Source organism: Hibiscus syriacus, unplaced genomic scaffold, assembly GCF_006381635.1.
Source record: "Hibiscus syriacus cultivar Baekdansim isolate YM2019G1 unplaced genomic scaffold, ASM638163v2 tig00113337_pilon, whole genome shotgun sequence".
Lineage (NCBI taxonomy): Eukaryota > Viridiplantae > Streptophyta > Magnoliopsida > Malvales > Malvaceae > Hibiscus > Hibiscus syriacus.
The window spans coordinates 1092484-1098968 of NW_024063456.1; the positions used below are offsets into that span (position 1 = coordinate 1092484).

The 6485-nt window shown below is 34.7% G+C and overlaps 1 pseudogene; it reads left to right on the forward strand.

Moving 5' to 3' along the window:
* The first annotated feature begins 16 nt into the window (after positions 1–16).
* LOC120186210 lies at positions 17–2350 on the forward strand (annotated as a pseudogene).
* The last annotated feature ends 4135 nt before the right edge of the window (positions 2351–6485 follow it).

Here is a 6485-nt window from a genome sequence, read left to right on the forward strand (position 1 = left end):
AGTAAAACCGCGAAAAATGGCGTCCGTGGCTGCAATGTCTGCTACAACACCGATCAACGGTTCTTGCGTTTCATGGAGGCACCGTACATCCACTGCTCGTCCGAACTTGTCGTTCTCGGCTTCCGCTCTTTCCGGTGACAAGGTTGATCTCAGAACAGTCGCAGGTTCCTACCATACAAAACGGACTCCGTTTACCATCTCGCCAAAAGCCGTTTCGGATTCCAGGAACTCCCACACATGTCTTGAACCGGATACTAGTCAAGTAACTTTCCGTTTGTTTTTCTGATCAGCCGATTGACGCTTTTCTATTTATTATTGTTGTTTCATGAAAGTTTGGAAAATTCTGATTGTTTTTGGCCGACTGTTTTGGGGATTATATTAGGAGGTGGGGCAGGGACAAGGCTTTACCCACTGACAAAGAAAAGAGCAAAGCCAGCCGTTCCGTTGGGAGCAAATTATAGGCTAATTGATATTCCCGTTAGCAACTGCTTGAACAGTAATATATCCAAAATCTACGTTTTAACTCAGTTTAATTCAGCTTCCCTTAATCGCCACCTTTCCCGGGCATACTCGAGCAATATGGGTGGTTACAAGAAGGAAGGGTTCGTTGAAGTTCTTGCTGCCCAGCAGAGTCCTGAAAATCCGAATTGGTTCCAGGTTAGTTACTACCGAAATGGATTCTATTGTCAATGAGTTATATGTTTTTTTTAAAAAAAAATGAGCGTACAGGGGACAGCAGATGCTGTGAGGCAGTATTTGTGGTTTTTGAGGAGCATAATATTCTGGAATTCTTGGTTCTTGCGGGGGAACATTTGAAAAGAATGGATTATGAAAGGTTCATTCTGGCACATAGAGAAACTAGTGCGGACATTACTGTGGCTGCGTTTCCGATGGATGAGAAACGGGCTACTGCATTTGGTTTGATGAAGATTGATGAAGAAGGGCGTATAATTGAGTTCTGTGAGAAACCCAAAGGGAACCGGCTGAAAACTATGCAGGTAGAATGATGAGATTTTCACATGGTCAGTATCCTGGGTTATGCTCATTGCTTCTGGTTTTCATTTTTGATGGTGTTGTGTTTAGGTTGACACGACAATTTTAGGACTTGATGATAAGAAAGCAAAAGAAATGCCTTTCATTGCTAGTATGGGTATCTATGTTGTGAGTAAAAACGTGATGTTGGATCTTCTTTCAAATAAGTTTCCAGGCGCCAATGATTTTGGAAGTGAAGTCATTCCAGGTGCTACTTCCATTGGGATGAGGGTAAGCATTCACTTCATGCATGCATGCATGGATGTTACCTTTATCATTCTCAATCTAAGTAGTTTGTTAATACATGTAGGTACAAGCTTACTTGTATGAGAGCTACTGGGAGGACATTGGTACGATAGAGGCATTTTACAACGCAAATCTGGGAATCACCAAAAAACTAGTGCCAGATTTTAGGTATTTTATTGGATTCCTCACTGCATTATCATTTGACCAGCTTGACGGAATAACTTAGATACTTGTATTGTTCCCAGTTTCTATGACCATTCATGTCCAATCTACACACAGCCTCGTTATTTGCCTCCATCCAAGATGCTGGATGCTGATGTTACAGACTGTTATTGGTGAGGGCTGTGTTATTAAGGTTTTTTCCTTGGAGATAATCTGTTTAGTTCCCCCCCCCCCTTATTTCTCAATGGTTTAAACTGGAAATTTGACTACTTGGGTTGATGGCAGAACTGTAGAATTCACCATTCTGTTGTTGGTCTTCGATCCTGCATTTCAGGGGGTGCAATCATAGAGGATACCCTCAATTCTCAAAGTGTTTTAGTTTTTTTTTTTTGGATTGTCGGAGATGTGTAATATTTATTCGAAAAACTCTCAACTATTTGATAATAAACACTCAAATGATGTGTTATGCTCCAACTCGGATAACAATCGTACCATTAATCATTGAAATGACTTGGTTAATGCTAAAAGCTTTTTAGTTGGACATTTTTCATTGGTAATAATTTGTATTTCGTCATCGTCTTCTTCCTGCAGACTGAGGCTGACAGAAAGTTTCTAGCTGAAAAGGGGAGTGTTCCAATTGATATAGGAAAGAATTCGCACATCAAGAGAGCCATTATTGACAAGAATGCTCGAATCGGCGACGATGTGAAGGTTAGTGTTTATTTTTTCTTTTCTTCTCCATTAATTAGACCATCTCCTTGGGAAAAGAAATGAATGGTGGTTGTAATTTCAGATCATTAACAGCGACAATGTGTAAGAAGCTGCAAAAGAATCGAATGGATATTTCATAAAGAGTGGCATCGTAACGATAGTAAAGGATGCCTTGATTCCTAGCGGAACTCTAGTTTGAGGGTTTTGGTTGCTTAGATGACAAATGGAACATTAATTTTGCATTTGATTAGAAGATGGTCGGGTGGTATAACGTCTTTTCATTTCAAACAGTGTAAAAGACTTCTTTTTATATTTCCATGCAAACTAGACCCAATGATTCATTTCTGCCGAGTCCGGCCCATATAAAAGTGCTACATTATGGGCTGATTCTTCGCTTCACAATGGTTGATCTTTACAAATTTATCAGGTCAATTGGATATTAATTCAGTTGATATTATTTTTAACAATACTTTATAATTTAGCCCCATTTTAGTTGGATTCTTCGAAATTTGTTGAAGTTGGGGGGGGGGGGGGACTAGCAGATTGTTCCATTCTGATATCAACCCATCTCAAGTTAAAAGTGGTTGGATTTGGAAGAATATAAGAGAGAGGAAAGACAAGATGATGTGACCATAGATTCATTTGATTTCCTTCTCATACGTCTAAGTATTCCATCATTATTTATATGATCATATTGGACAAATTCCCTATCAAACATAGGTTAATTCCATTTGGGATTACTACGGATGATGTGTGTGGTCTGTGTGGTATTGATATATGAGTTTAAGATTTTTTTTATTGTTCCTACTCTAGGTAGTTTAGGGAAAAGTTATGCCAACTTACAGGTTGATGCATGGGCCTCTGTGCTGGGGGATAAGCTTCAGCGGGCAGTGGACAATCTGAAGGATAATTCTCTCCTTGTTCGAATCTTTAAGCTGACTTCTACAGAATTTTGTATTACATTTGAGAAGAACATAATCATAACCAATTTAGAGATACTAGATGCTCAATTGATGATATTGTTGAGTGTATAAAAGGGGCCGTTAAGATTAAACTGTATAGCCACTATATAGACGAATGATATGGTAAATATGTAGTGGTGCATTGATTGGGGAACGTTGTAGGGGAGTTTGCCTGTGTTATTGTTCTGGTTTGTAGTAGTTTAGCTGCTTTCTTGGATAAATATAAGAATCTTACTCATAAAAAAATATTTTAAAATTTCAAATTCAAATATATTTAAATATATAATTTCTTTTAATCTTAGAATTTTAAAAGGGAACACTGTATTATATACCACTCAACTTTATATTATGTATCATATATACCAATAAACTTTCAATTATTTTAATTATAACACTAAATTTTAATTTTGATTTTGATTTATATTATACTACTGGGCCGATAAAAATCCAAACAATGTAATGATATGGACAAAACAACATCGTTTTAGTGCAACTATATCATCTTTTGGCACTACATCTTTTTGACCACCATTGATAATGAATCGTCGTCCATCATTGATCGTCTTTCGTGACAAGTCTGGTATCAAAACGTTTATGTTTTACTCCTCTATCTTATCATAGGATTGATTTTCTACGAAACTCATTTAAAATCGATTGGAACTAAAAAAATCCACCACTTTTAGGGGTTTGAGGGTTTCTCATATTTGAAGGGTTTGAGGTGTTTGCTCGAAAATTCAAACAATGATAAGCGTTATTTCGAGAAGACAAACACATACCTCAAAATCAGTCTCGTCAAACGATTATTGGAGGAGATTAGAATATTATCATGTGGAATCTTTAGATGAATTTTGGTCTATTTTGAGTGAGTTTCATGAAAAATCAATCATATGAAAAGAAAGATGAGTGAAATGTGAAAGTTTTGATATCAGTCTTATCGCAAAAGACAACCGGTGACATAAGGCAATTGACTGACAATGACAAAATAAAACTTAGTGCCTAAAATGAAATATTTTTAAAGTTTAGCCAAAAATTGATATGCCACTAAAATTCAGTATCTAAAACAAAGTCATTTTGGACATCAATATTCGTGTAAAAATGATACATTTTGTTTGTGTCATCACAATGATCGAAAGATTCATCCACATCCTTATGTCTTTAAAATTTAACAGTTCAATGATATAATTAAGTCAAAATCAAAATTTAATACTATAGTTTAAACTAATTAAAGTTTAGTGGTAAAAACATTATAATGCCTCATATTCAATGTAATGTAGTTTATCCTCTAAAAGAAATTATGTGGAGTCATGGATAAATGGGTTAGCTTAGCAGTTGCTGAGATGCGGCTGAGGGCCATGGCCCATGGCCAGTGTGAGAATGAAGACCATGAATTAATGTCACTTTCATTTATGTCCGCCTGCCTAACATCTCCACTTCAATCCTTTTGTTTATATCTATTTAAATATTATTTTGTGAAATTGATGAGCTGTAATGCCCAAAAGTCGGAGTCTTCCACTTTAATATATGTTGGTTGCTGACAATGTACAACTCATATCCAAACATTCTTTAAATATGAACTCAATATTTTTTATTGTGCTGACTTCTATTTTTAAATCTAGCTCTAATTAATTTAGATTAATTTAGGTCGTAAATCTGATTTTAGTGAATGAGTCCTCCAACGAGAATTTTTTGCATATATAAAAACTCAATCTAAGACTTTACTTAAACGATATTAAACTGCTTACCGCTTAAATCAACACAGTTAATAACTCAACTCAACACCTTGATTGATTGACTTGTTTGTGATTTTGTTCATTACGTTACAACTCCTATATATTTGGCTTCTTCTTTCAAATATTATATATATTTTTATTCTAAGACATGTTTATATATTTATATATCATATTATGCAAGCTTACCGACGTTGACTGTATAGAAATCTGGCAAGAAAATGATGTGATAATCAAGGTTGGCCATTCCCCTTTTAGGCAACACCCAATAGCCAAATGCATTTTGTATTCTACTTTTTGTTGATAATGATAAAAAAGTGTTTGGTGTATGGAATTTAAAATTATCAATATAATTTGTATTTTGGAATATAAAAAAAATTAATTGACCCTATTTTCATATGTGATTGGGTGAGGAGAGGTAAGGTAGTAGGCTGCCCCCAACACCAGATTGAGAGCAGTTTCCGTGGAAGACCTCAGACAATTAAAATTATGAATTGTCCACCATAAGTCTCGATCTCATGACCACAAGGTTAAGAACCTTACGAATGAGCTAAAAATTTAATAATACGGGATGTAATCACACCTCCTTACATTCCCTTGGTTTTTTGTGCAACCGACTGATAAAATATCAAAGCAGTCTTTATACTACACCTTATATTGTATTTTGATTTTATAAAATTTTTAAAATATATGAAGAAAATCTGAAATTCACCAAATATTATTAAAGAAACATCAGTAAACCAAATGCAATGGTACTTAAAGTCCACTTAAGTGCCTCAAAAATAAAACAAACGTTAATTTGTTCATTTGATTTAATTTTCTTTTCTTAATAAATTAACTCAGATCAAATACTGTAGATGTCTATAATAGAATGATCCTTCCAATTCAAAAATTTTAATATTTAAACTTGTGACATTATTTAAAAAATATAATATCTCATCCCAATAAATTAACAAGTCATTAATAGTTTACTATTTTTTTTAACAAAGCCTATAGAGTCAATGTCATGGGTTGTAATTTCCCAACTTAAAAAGTGAAAACGAATTCATAGCCGCCAACACCACTAGATGACTGTGTTACATATTAATTCAGTGGTGTACCAATGCTAATTGTGATACATATTAATTCAGTGGTGTTACATAGCAGTCAACACCAGTGCTAAATCTTCTTTATAGTGGTGTTGGCTGCTATGAATTCAATTTTCACTTTTTAAGTTGGGAAATTGCAACCCATGACATTGACTCTATAGGCTTCATTAAGAAAAAAAAGGACAGTAAACTAATATTTAATATATCTACTTGTTGTTGTGTTCAAATAAGCTTTTTGAATTATTGGAGTTGAGCTGCTACATGAAAAGTTCATGCACCTGTGAACATAAATCATTACATCCATCTTAATTGTTTTTAAATATATATTTTCCCACGTTTTATTCGAGCACTAGGCTATATCCCCGTCCCGTCACCACCCTTGAAGAAAGAGAGAGGATATTTCCTAGAAATTATGGACCTAGTGGATATACCTTTTGAAAAGTATGAAATAATATTAGTATAATCAAGTAATAGTACTCTTTTGACTATTTTGACCAGCCCAACTTTTGCTTTTTTGTTCTCGTCGTGTTGTCTACTAATGTGTATAAATACTGTTG